The sequence below is a fragment of the Panicum virgatum genome, chromosome 6N, assembly GCF_016808335.1.
Source record: "Panicum virgatum strain AP13 chromosome 6N, P.virgatum_v5, whole genome shotgun sequence".
Taxonomy (NCBI): Eukaryota; Viridiplantae; Streptophyta; class Magnoliopsida; order Poales; family Poaceae; genus Panicum; species Panicum virgatum.
Window position 1 is genome coordinate 52,508,527 of NC_053150.1, and position 12,137 is coordinate 52,520,663.

Genomic DNA, 12,137 nt, shown 5'->3' on the forward strand with positions numbered 1-12,137 from the left:
CCATAGACGTGCTGGATGACGTATAATGGCCCATCTTTTCTGTAGAATCCCAAAAGCACACTCGACATCTTTTCTTGCTCGCTCTTGATGCTGAGCAAAGAGTCTATCCTTTTCAGTAAGAGGTAAAGTAATTGGAGTAACCCTCTTGCCTCTCCAACTTGGAGTAACCGTTGGATATCCTGTTCATTAGGTCTTCTAAGATATTTCTCCCCATATATGTGTCTAATACCTTGAACAAACTTGATTAGACACTCTAAAGCTGTGGTTTCAGCAATTCCAAATGCTTCATCCATAAGGTCTGCTGGTGATCCATATGCTAACATTCGGAGGGCAGCCGTGCATTTCTGCAGCGGTGAAAGACCCACCTTACCGAAGGCGTCTCTCCTTAACTGAAAATAAGGGGACCAATTTTCTAATGCTTCAACAATTTGCAAAAATATGTGCTTTCTCATCCGAAACCTTCTACGGAATTGGTACTCAGTGTACAAAGGATTCTCAGCAAAGTATTCAGCAACTAATTTTGCATGGCCGACTTCATGGTCCCTATTAATGTACCTTCTTGAGTTGTGGCTGCTACCTGCCCGAGCTTGAAGTTTAGCTTGAATCCGAGCTTCCATTTTTGCCTCCACACGAGCCACCATTGGGTCATTGATTTCCTCCAACATGAGATTCTGGAGGTACTCACTAGTGATGGGCTGATTCTCAGAGTCTTCAGCCATTTGTTGGTAGTGGTCTGCTTTGGTGGATGGAGTAGAAGGAAGTGTGCTGAGTGGTCTGTCCTTCATATTGTATTTATAGAGGGCTTCTCCAACGGCTAGTTGAACTTGGTAACAGCTGCATTAATTCTACTCCAATGGCTTTTGAGCTGTCCCTTTGACCTTCTTCTTGCACCTTCAGGCAGGCCCGCATTGAATCCTTTTGCTACATTGTTCCAGTAGGCCTCTCCACTCTGATCTGTGCCACGAATGGAATCTACTGAATGCTTAATCCAAAGACTTACTAGGCGTATGTTCTCTTCCTCAGTGTAATTAATTCTCACAGCCCTCCTTCCTTCATTCGGGCTGTTGCCGCTTGAATCTTCCTTTCCTTCATGTTGCTCCGGCTCTCTTATTTGCGATTGCGGGGTTGCTGAATCTGAGCCATGTGAAGATGCACCACCACCAGCACCTACAAACATTCCACCTGGGTAGGCAAAGTTGGGTAGTGGTTGAAAACCTTGATAACTTGGCGAAAACTGGGCATACTGTTGGAAACCGCCTACACCACCAAAGGGATTCAAGTTGTGCATTACATGAGTAGGTGGACTATGCTGGGGATAATGGGGTTGGTTGAATGGTGGTGGTGCGGTGGGGAACTGAGTTTGGTTGAAAGTGTTGGGTGTGAAATTTGGCATGGGGTGGAAGCTTGTGTCATCTGCTCTTGGATTTCTAGGATCAGTGTTGACCAACCTACTAAAACTTCCCTCTGAGGGCTCCATATGAACTAAGAAATATGAGTATTGTGTTGTTTTGATTTTGCTTCACTATTTTTGTTTAGGCTATTGGGAGCGAGGAGGCAGAGAAATATTGCTGGGACCAAAGGAGGCTGCTGCTGGGAACAAGCAGACAGGAGAGGAATGTTGGAGGGAAGGAAGAGGCTATTCGGACTCCTTTTGAAGAGGCGTTGTGTTGAGCAACAAGGAACATTGTTTTCTTTAAAGGCAACGGTCAAGTGTCGTTGTATTGAGACCGTTGAAATCTGAAGCTCATGGCCGTTGGAGCTGTGCATGGAGTCAGAGGGGTATATTTCTTTATTGTATAAAATGCTGGTTCCATACGTCACCCACCTCTCCATCGAACCCACCCTACAGTGTGTTGGACCCGGTTCTATGCATACATTAAATGCATAGAACCGGCTTCAACCCGCACACTGCTGACGCTCTTACGAACGACTCTACATATTTGCCATCGATAATAATCGTACTGGAATGGCAACGACAATTAGCAGCGGTCATCAACCATCATTAATCATTCTAGTGCTCCATCGACGTTCACAGTCCAGATTCCACACACAATGAGCAAATCCATACTTCAAGCTACGATTCCTACTGAAATAATGAAAATGGTCCACGGTGCTGCATAGAAAAGGGGAGCCGTGGGCGCCGCCATCATCATGGACTTGAATTATTTTATTTCTTCATGCAGTGGAAGAGCAACGGAATGAAGCCTCAGCAAAGTCAAACCAGCACAGGGCGCCATTAGCCTGCAGCAGGCGGCGTTCTAGCCGCACCTACGGGGGCAGTGCGGTTGCGGAGCCCGCGGGGCTGGAGGCCGTCGTGTCATGCGAAGGCTGAGGAGGTCGTGGAACGGTGCAACTGTGCAAGTGGGGTTGCAGCGGGCTGGCGGGTGCCGGGAAGGGATCCGAGCAGGTGGGAGGAGCCCGTGCACAGCGGGGCGAGCGAATCCGACAACACGCCGGCGTCGGCGGCGGTGCGGGTGAAGGCGGCTCCGCTGCTCGTGCGCCTTCGGGGAGGGGTTGGGTTGGTGAGATGTCGCTGCTGCTGTAGCGAGTCGACGGGGATGGAGCATACGGTGGCTCTGGAGCTCGACATGCTTGTGGATTGGGGCACCGGCCTGAGGTAGGGGATGACAGGTTGGGACCACATGCCATAGAAGTAGGAAGGGAGAGTGTGGGGTGCCGTTGGGTGGGGTCCAAGTGTCGGAACATCTCAGGCCAACACAGCTGAACATTTTTTTTTTTTGATAAAACGTACCTGTATTAAAAGATAAGGAAAACGTACAAAAACAAGTACGTAGTACAAGGATACGGAGGAGGTGTCACCAGGGTTTCTAATCCCGACCGGACCGGCCTAACCGCCGGGCTCCGGTACCGGTTTACCGGTCCGGTTAGGCCGGATACCGGTCGGAACCGGACAAAAGGAAGTTTGAATTTGTTTGAATTCAAAACTCGCAGGTCAAACGGTACGGACCGGTATACCGGTCGGACGGTCCGGTTTACCGGCCGGTTTGACCGGTATACCGGTGATGTGGGAGGGGTAGCCCGAACCGGTAAACCGGTCGGTTACACCGGTATACCGGACGGTTATACCGGTAAACCGGCCGGTTGGACCGGTATACCGGTTTGTTTTCCAGCGCTTCAAAAATAGATCCCGGTGTAAAATAAAAGAAAATTTCGGCATGAGCTATGCACATTTTAATGTAAATGACCATACCAAAGCAACAAGTTATAATCATACATACAAATACAATAGTAATAAGCGTGCATACAAATACAGAGTCATACATCTAGACATATGAAACGAAAGTTCAACGTAGAAATGGGAAGACCCCCATTTGGGACGCGGTTTGGTATTCGGCGTTGGACATCAAAGCGATACCTCGCACTCTAAGCAGCTCAGCCTTGTAGTGTTGCCAAGTTTGGCCCGTCCACGCCGATGTTGTCTGCCATTCCTGAACTAACATAGTGTAAAAATGGGGGTCTTCCCATTCGTACACCCATCTCGTCGGTGGCTGCATGCTGATGTCAGGAATGGGATAGTGAAAAGAGTGCCTCGAATCGCTGTAGGAGGAAGAAGAGTGCTGTGGACTATCATAGTCCGTTGGTCCACCTGTTCTCCTCTGCGATTGCGGTGCTCCATGGTCGGTGTCCTGAGTAGCATGTGTGAACTGAGTCTCCCCTGCAATCAACCATATTTCATAATTAGTAGTCAATAGTCAGAAATATGTGTCTATTTGTATGTGCAATGTATACCTGTGAAACGAACACTACGAGCACGACCACTACCACCAGCAGCAGCATCAGCACCACTACCACCACCACCAGCATCAGGCCCAGCACCGTCACCATCATCACCATCATCACCATCATCGGCCGAGCTGCTATCCTCGGACTCCTGATATGGAGGACTACGCTCACTTTTGCCATCATCAGTCTCGGTGTCGCTGCTCACTGGTTTTGCTGTTCCTTTGCCTTTTCGACGCTTCGGGTCACCCTTCTTAGGTCCTTTCTGCAACTTTCTCTTCCCTAGGTGAGTGTCACCTATATTTGTACGTGCCCAATCGCTGATGGAATCATTCCCCGTAGCCTCACGTAGATCTGACTCGTTTATTTGATCTCTGACAATATGGGACGGGAGAGGGATGTCGCCGTCATCATCATCCTCGTCCAGAACTGGAGCCCGGTTAGATCTACCATATTCCATCCATTCCCGCACCGGATTTTTCTCATCATAGAAAGAAAGATGGGCTAGCTGGTCAATGAAATCACCTTCTTCACGCATCAGTGGCCCGGAGACCTCCTCAAGTCGGAGACGAAGATTGTAGTTGACATAAACAAGCTTATTAAGTTTCTTGTGCGACAACCGATTGCGAACCTTTGTATGCAGCAAGGCAAAAGTACTCCAGTTCCGCTCGCATCCACTGGACGAACAACATTGTGAAACAAGCCTCATGGCAAGGTACTGCAGTTTTGGAGTACTTGATCCGAACATCATCCACCAGGACGCTGCATGTGCAACCGAGTATGTAAGCAATATTTTCGAATAGAGAAAATAACAATTTCATACGGAATAACTCTTACATGGGGATGTCTTTGTGTCCATCGCCATCCGCATTGCCATATCACTGCTATACTCGCCAATTTTCTGCCGAAACACGTCAAACTCCTGCAATGCCTGGACGGCGCTCTGGAGATCCGTCATGCGCTGAAATGTATCCTTAAGTCCACGAAACATTTGTTGAGTTGGATCCATCGTATATGCATACCTCGGATTTAGGACAGCAGCTGCAAAATATAAATCACTTCAAATAAGCATTATTTCAATAGAGTTTAAAAATAGACGACTGATGTGTGCTTACCTGGACCCACATACGTGCCTATGAACACATCACGCAACCTCTCGTCCACCACCTCAACATACTCTTTCAGTGTGGAAACATTTGTTCCAAAGAAAGACTTCAGCTCCTGTTTCATAGTCTGGTAGGCCATCACGACTTCGCACATGTTCGGCTTCTTGTCCTGATCAGCGAAGCGAAGGAACTTGTATATTGGTTGAACCGTGTCGATGATATATTTCAATGCATCCCACCACTCCATACTTGAAAAACTTGCATGAGTAAATCTACCATCTTCGGTATTCGCCCATTTGCTGTGTTGGAACTCAGTAGATGCCATCCACTGCATGAAACGATCACGTTTCCGATAGATGCTCTCTAGGAACATGTAGTTGGTTCCAAATCGAGTGGCATTCCACTTGACCAACTCACCACCGATTGCGTTCCTCGTCATTGTATTCAACTGACCATGATTGTGTAACCAATTTGAAATTCGCTTGCACTGCTTGATGATAACACCATGTTCAGGCCTTCGAGCTATATCCTTCAACATCAAATTGACGGTGTGTGCTAGACACGGTGTCCAAACTATGTGGTCATACACGTCACTTAGTAGTTCGTTGCATGCTTTTTTGTAATTCGAGCCGTTGTCGGTGACTACATGCACGACATTCTCCGGTCCAATCTCTTCCACCACCTTTTGAATCTCCTGCAATGGAAGACAGATTGTTTAGTAACATGTCAAAACATACACCATGCGAATGAAACATGTTTAGGGACTACCTTGAACAAATATGCAGCATCTTGAGTTCTTCCGGTCGCATCAATAGACTTATGGAACCACATGACCCCATTGCAATATATCAAAAAGTTGATGACACTCATCCTCGTCGGACCAGTCCATGAATCACACATCAACGTGACGCCAAATAAGGGCCAGTCTTTCTGAAACTTTACGTACCTTGTCTTCAAGTCTTGCTCGTTCTGATCAAGGTACTTGCCATCAATATCCCGTCCAGTGGGTGATGCGATACCTTCACCTGCAAACCATATGAAAATCATGAGATACAAGGATGTACGCTCATAGGTATCATTGCAATGAAAGAAAACTTACCCCACTTTTGTGTCTCCCTGACCGCACTGATAAAGTATGGACTGTCAGCCTGTCTTCCAGGAACTCCTGCAATATGGAAAAACTTTGACCAAGCTTTACCAATAGCTTCCTTTGCGTTCTTACCCTTCTGCGTCCAGGAGCCTGTATCAATCCTTGGTTGCATCATTCCTCTTCTCCCACCAGCTGCCAAGTTATAGTCCTCCACCACAGGACTTTCCCTCTGCGAAGTGGACCTTCCAAACATCCTCTGCATAACATTCCCCCTCGTCGAACCACTACCTCCTCCACGCTCATATGCACCTCCTCTCTGTTCCACCCCCCGTCGGAACTCTGCTTCCGCTCTTGATAGATCCATGGCACGCTGCACCTGAGCTTCCTCATCTTCTTCATCACCGGGATAGTTTCCCTCCGCTGCAGCCTTCTCCCGTCTCAACCTCTCTCGAGCCCGGTCAGCAGTTGCCTTCTTTGCCCTATCCAACTCACGCTGAAAGAAGTCCCGCACATCAGGTGGCACATTCCTGCAATGGACCACCTCCGCCCCGCGCCCAGCCAAATGTTGTTTCAATCTAGTCGCACCACCTCCTCCTTTCTGCGTACGACAATAGTTGCATCGCCATCCGGGATAAAGATTTTCCCCGTGTTCCCATACAACATCTCTGCTTGCCATTGTCTATCTGCATACATGGACAACAAAAATATATCATCTAATATTCTAACTCCTAAGTCATAGTGTCTAAAATCATCTAAATACACCTAAATCCTAAAACATTCTAAATCCTAAAACATCCTAAATCCTAAATCTTACCTACATTCTAAATATACCTAAGTCATACATCTAAATCCTAAAAAAAATCATCTAAAATCATCTAGGGAAAAAAACCTCACCTGCCGGCGGCTTACCGCCGCTCGTGGCGGTTTACCGCCTAGCCGGGCCGGTAAACCGGCCTCCGAGGGCGGCTAACCGGTGGATCCGGTGGCGCCACGGCTTACCGGTGCGGGGGCCGGTTAGCCGCTCTCAGGAGCCGGCTGGCCGGGTCAGGGCGGCGGACGGCGTATGCGGGCGGCGGACAGGGCTTCCTAGGGGGCGAGAGGAGCGGACGAGTGGCTGGTGAGGCTGCGGGATGGTTGTGGATAGGTTAAATACGCTGTGCCGCGCGATGGGCCTTAATGGGCCGTCGTTTTTTTTCTTTTTCTTTTTTGATTTAACTTCTAAATTCCGCAAACCATACTAAATGAACGAATTTTTGAGAAATTTTTACACCATTAGATTCATCACACCTTGAAATATTTTTAGGAATTTTTTGGGAATTTTTCATTTTTTTGAATTCAAATTCAAAATTTGAATTTGGACCGGTTGGGAACCGGTCGGAACCGGAACCGGTCCGGACCGGTTTGACCGGTAACCGGTCAAACCGGACCGGTTCCCAACGGTAAGGTTAACCATGGGTGTCACACCCCAAATTGCAGAGAAGGCCCAAGAAAAAAAGAGAAATACAAGCACGCCCTCATGGCTCTCTGCTCTTGCCAACAGGGACTGCCGCCGCCGCCGCCGCCATCGCCGGTGAACAACGTCATCGAAGAAGCCACCAGGGGGAGCCGGAGACGAACAGCACCACAACCCGGCCAGGAGGAGCCACAACGCCCTATGGCTTTGACACGAACCGCAGAAATCACCCGCCCCTTGAGACGAGATCTTGAGCACTGATGGATTGCATCGGTCGGGGACGCGCCCCGCTCCGCCATGGCCACGAATCCGAGCAAAAGAAGCTCGAACCGCACTTCTCCCCATCGCACCACCCGGAACCGCCCCTCCGCCCACCTCGTCGCCAGCATAACGCGGAGGAAGACGGCAAAAGTCCACCAACCTCCGTACCGGATGACAAACAAAACAAGCTCCTGTACAAACCCACCAAGAAAGGAAAAGACCTAACCTGGATGAGCAAACTCCCACAACCCCCACACCGGCGCCGGAGCGGACGCCGCCGCGGCAGGATCCAGGGCGGAGAGACTTATTCCATCGCGGCGCCGGCCATCCCGCTCGCCGCCGCCGCCAGGACACCAAACCTAGATACCTAGGACCTAACCTACCCGCCGGCGAGAGATCCACGGTCTCCTCCACCTCCCGACGCCGAAACGGCCGCCGGAGGCGAAGAAGACCGCCGCCTCCGCCGGCGGAAGACGGAGGAACACCAGTCGCCTCTTTTTCGCCCCTCCTCACTGTAGCACCACCGAGAGACTTCCGGAGCCCCCGTGGTGGATTTTCCTCTCTCTCTCTCGGTGCTTGCCGACGAGTCGAGCTGTTCCCCAGCTCCCACCGCCCAAGAAAGAGAGACTGCTCACACAGCTGAACATTGTGAAAGTTATAAGGGGCAATGAGGACTTTTTGCATGCTCGGGACACATCGGCAATCCTAACTGGTGTGCCACGTCAGATGATTGGCAAATATGTAAAAATATTTCACTCTGAATGGCAAATATGTAGAGTAATTTGTAAAAATGACAACTGGAGAGGTGACATCCATAATAATGACAAATAGTTAAATATCCCCAAAGGCTTAGTCGTGCCGGCACCGCGAGCTGGTTCCTCAACACATGCACATACAATTTGGAGTTAATTAATCATGTAGGCTCAAACAGCTCAGAAGAGATTTTTTCACACACAATCATAAATTCAAACCAAACATAAAACCATAGTGATATTCGAATAGAGCACGTGGAGAAAATAGACAGAAACATATATTTCAAGTTTGACCCGGTGCAATGGCTGCCTCACTAAAAACCTATCTAGCTAGATAAAACTCACATCTTGTCAGAAACCCTAGATATGACAAAAGAGTACATGCTATCTCAACTAATACTTAAGATACATATCATGTTGTGCTCTTGCCTCCCTGACTTCGCAATAATTGATGTAGGATAGCATCTCCAACATTTCAGGGGTCGATCATCGACCCTCCTTCATGATCCTGCCAATTAGACTAAAAGCAGGCTCTTAACATATAGCAGACATAGGCACAAACAAAACATCTTTAGCTAAGATTGAAAGCACGGGACATGTTATTTGTGCTCATGCCACTAGTTTAGGATGTTGAAATCATCGTCAAATGGTTGACATTGTCACTATACAAGTAGGAAATTAGCTAGTTCAGAGCCAATATCAAGACCAACACTGCTTGTTGCTTGCGGCAAGACACTTGCGTAAGTTCTTCTAGATAAAAGGGATGGGGGTAGAGGAAGAAGTGTCATTATCAGAAGTAATTCCAAAGTTTGATGAACCAGCACAGCATAATCAAAACCAAAAATATTACCCCAAGCAGTTTTTTCGTACTGGAACTGGTTGGCTATAATAGAATCTACATCCTCACTACACCAAAGGGGCTCCCTGGCATGCCTCCTTAGTAAAAAAAAATCTATCATGTAGTAGTATGTTTTTTTTTTTTGGATAAAGTCATGTAGTAGTATGTATGTACTCCGTTCTATATCTATCTACACGTGCTGCCTTTGTACCATGTATCTTTTAAATAAATTAGTAATATCCATCAATGTGTATGTGTGTTTTGAAAGCGATTTGCAGTACGGAGATTCTCTACACTTTGATTCTCCTCAGGATCGATAGTCCCCTGACAAAGCTGATGCGCAAACAAAAATGAACCCAGCCTGCCTCACGTTTCGGTTCTTGATAGGTTCCTCTCCTACCCCGGCCCCTAGCTATCTAGTCCATCCGTTAAATCATTCTTATTTTTTGAAGAGTTAAAAAATTTCAAATTTAACCAAAGTTATAAATAAAGTACTAACATTTATAATACCAAATAATTATCGTTAGATTTTTATTAAATAAAATATACTTTCATAGTATATATATTTTGTACTATAAATCTTTTTAATTTTTTCTATAATTTTGATAAAATATAAAAGTAGTTTAACTATCTGAAAAGAAAAAGTTCAAATGACTTACAATTTAAAATGGAGGGAGTAGAAACAACCAACACATCAACATAATGAACGTAGCAGGCACAGGTTATTATTGAAACGTAGTACTGTTCACGATACATGGACATGATGGGAACAAGGGGAAATAAACTGATCCGGCTAGCATAAGTACTACTACTACTTTATTTAACTACCATCTGGCTGCTTCGAATTAGTTTCAGCTTGTTGAGCCTGCTGAACGCTCCTGTCTGGTTTGGAGAAGAGCGCCAACGATTCCATGCCCTTCCTTATCTGCAAATGAATTTAATTTGCAACAAACTCATATCATGAGTAGTATCAATAAGCTAGCAAATTGATGATGCACATCTACTATTAAAATGGTGTTTAGTAATCGCGTGCAGCATTTATTACTGAAAATTTGTTCAGTAATTAGTTAGGTGTAGCTACACATAAGATGTAGTAGTGTATATCTCTCTCTGTGTGTGCATGCGCGCGGGTGTTTGTTGAAGATGGCCGGTAAAAGTGCCTAAATGATGAAGCATTAAGTTGAGTTATATATGTTGATGATTAATTAAAACGGTGGACAAGTTAAAGATGAGTTACTGAAGACCTCATTCTTGGCCATTAGATGGCTAGCGTTCATTCATAATAGATATATACTCAGATTCAGGTGCAAGGCAATACTCAAACAAAACATGCATGCTAGCTACTGAACTTGATTACTACATAATGATACGGGGTATGGTACGGACCATTGCAAGAGATAAAGATGGAGGTGCTATAATTATTAAATGTTGCATGCATCAGAAGCAAATTAAGAATTGACCTAGCTTGATACGGTAATATCTAGGCTAGTAATCGCATGAGAACAACAAATTAAAGGCTATGATGTGATTATTTGGACGCGCACAGAAGCTAAGCTGCTGCTATAAGGCAGGATGGTAGAAAGCGCACGTACGGGGTTGGGGTAGTTGGGGCCGTAGTCGGCGGTGAGGAGCAAGTAGGCGGCGGTGGCAGCGCCGACCATCGCCGTCCGGCGAACTATCCTGTCGGATCTCGAGACCACCGGCGGCATCGCTGACTGCGAATCAACCTGTGGGTTGCTGGGGGTGTGGGCTGTCGGCGAGTCTCACACTCTGCCCGGGGGTGGAATGGAATGGAAACCGGCGGAAGCGAGGAGATGAAACTAGAACAAGCCACGTCGTGTTCGGATTGTTTAACAGCCAAATAGTTCCTTCTCAAGCATCGAGCAATATCGTCTGGGTGGTGTAGTTGGTCATCACGTTAGTCTCACACACTAAAGGTCCCCAGTTCGAACCTGGGCTCAGACAACAAGCTTTATTTTGTCCTTTTCGCTCTTTTTTTCTGTACAAAAAAAATGAGCCAATGACAGAGTTTTCACATAGCATAGCTATCCCATTTTGTATTGTTGAGATAGATCTGCATATACATTTGTCATTTCGTTGTGTGTGGGTGGGTGAGATTTTCTCTTTACAAATGAGATGAGATTCGCATATATAGTAGGCTGTCCTAGTGAATTTTTGGACCAACCGCCCGCTGAATCAGTTGACGGTGCCGCCGCACATGTACTCTACTTTCTTCCGAGCCTATAAGGCCATGCATGAGCAAGCTCAGATCTTTATTCAGCTATACTACTAGCTGTTCTGCTGATGCAACAAAAGCATTCGCCACTGTGTTGCCATGCTTTCCTTTTTTTTTTACTTTTGATAACAACTTTCATTAATCTTTAAGAACAGAGTACATGAAGGAGATCAGATTCATCCCTGCAGGATGCACAGTGCAGCTCCTCTATGAAAGGGCAGCCTTCGAGATGATTGGCATGCGGACATGATCGAGAAAATTGTTATTACAAAAAATCTAGCAGATCGAACTGCTAGAGAGTGGGTTGTGTTGTTCCCATGACCATGACTCCATGAGTATGTAGGGCCTTGCACACTGAGTGCTGACAGAAATCGGCATTGAAAGGCTGGAGCCTCCCTCGTATCCATAAAGTTGTAGCACTCGATGATCGATTTGCCCGTTTATGATATCAGGACAGGACTGGTTGTCTGAGTTTAGAATCAAATGCTGTAGCTGGAACCTGGAAGATACCTGCAATTTCAGCTGCCAAAACCATTGCCATGGCCTCAGCTTGGACTCTGGTGGTAGCATTTCAGTTCTGAATGACTCGAGAGTCTGCTTCGTTCGCTAAACCACATCACTTTCGTGTTGCCACATTGGAATGTGTCATGCGTGACGTCA

At 46.7% G+C, this 12,137-nt stretch overlaps 1 long non-coding RNA gene and 1 other non-coding gene across 2 annotated transcripts; one reads left to right on the forward strand and one right to left on the reverse strand.

The window, feature by feature from the left end:
- Positions 1-9,941: 9,941 nt before the first annotated feature.
- On the reverse strand, positions 9,942-11,018 carry LOC120679855. The gene is made up of 2 exons (XR_005677361.1): positions 10,834-11,018; positions 9,942-10,166 (listed from the first exon to the last, which is right to left on the reverse strand). It is a non-coding gene; the product is annotated as an uncharacterized LOC120679855 (long non-coding RNA).
- A 114-nt stretch (positions 11,019-11,132) lies between these two features.
- TRNAV-CAC lies at positions 11,133-11,206 on the forward strand. The gene has a single exon. It is a non-coding gene; the product is annotated as a tRNA-Val (tRNA).
- Positions 11,207-12,137: the final 931 nt, after the last annotated feature.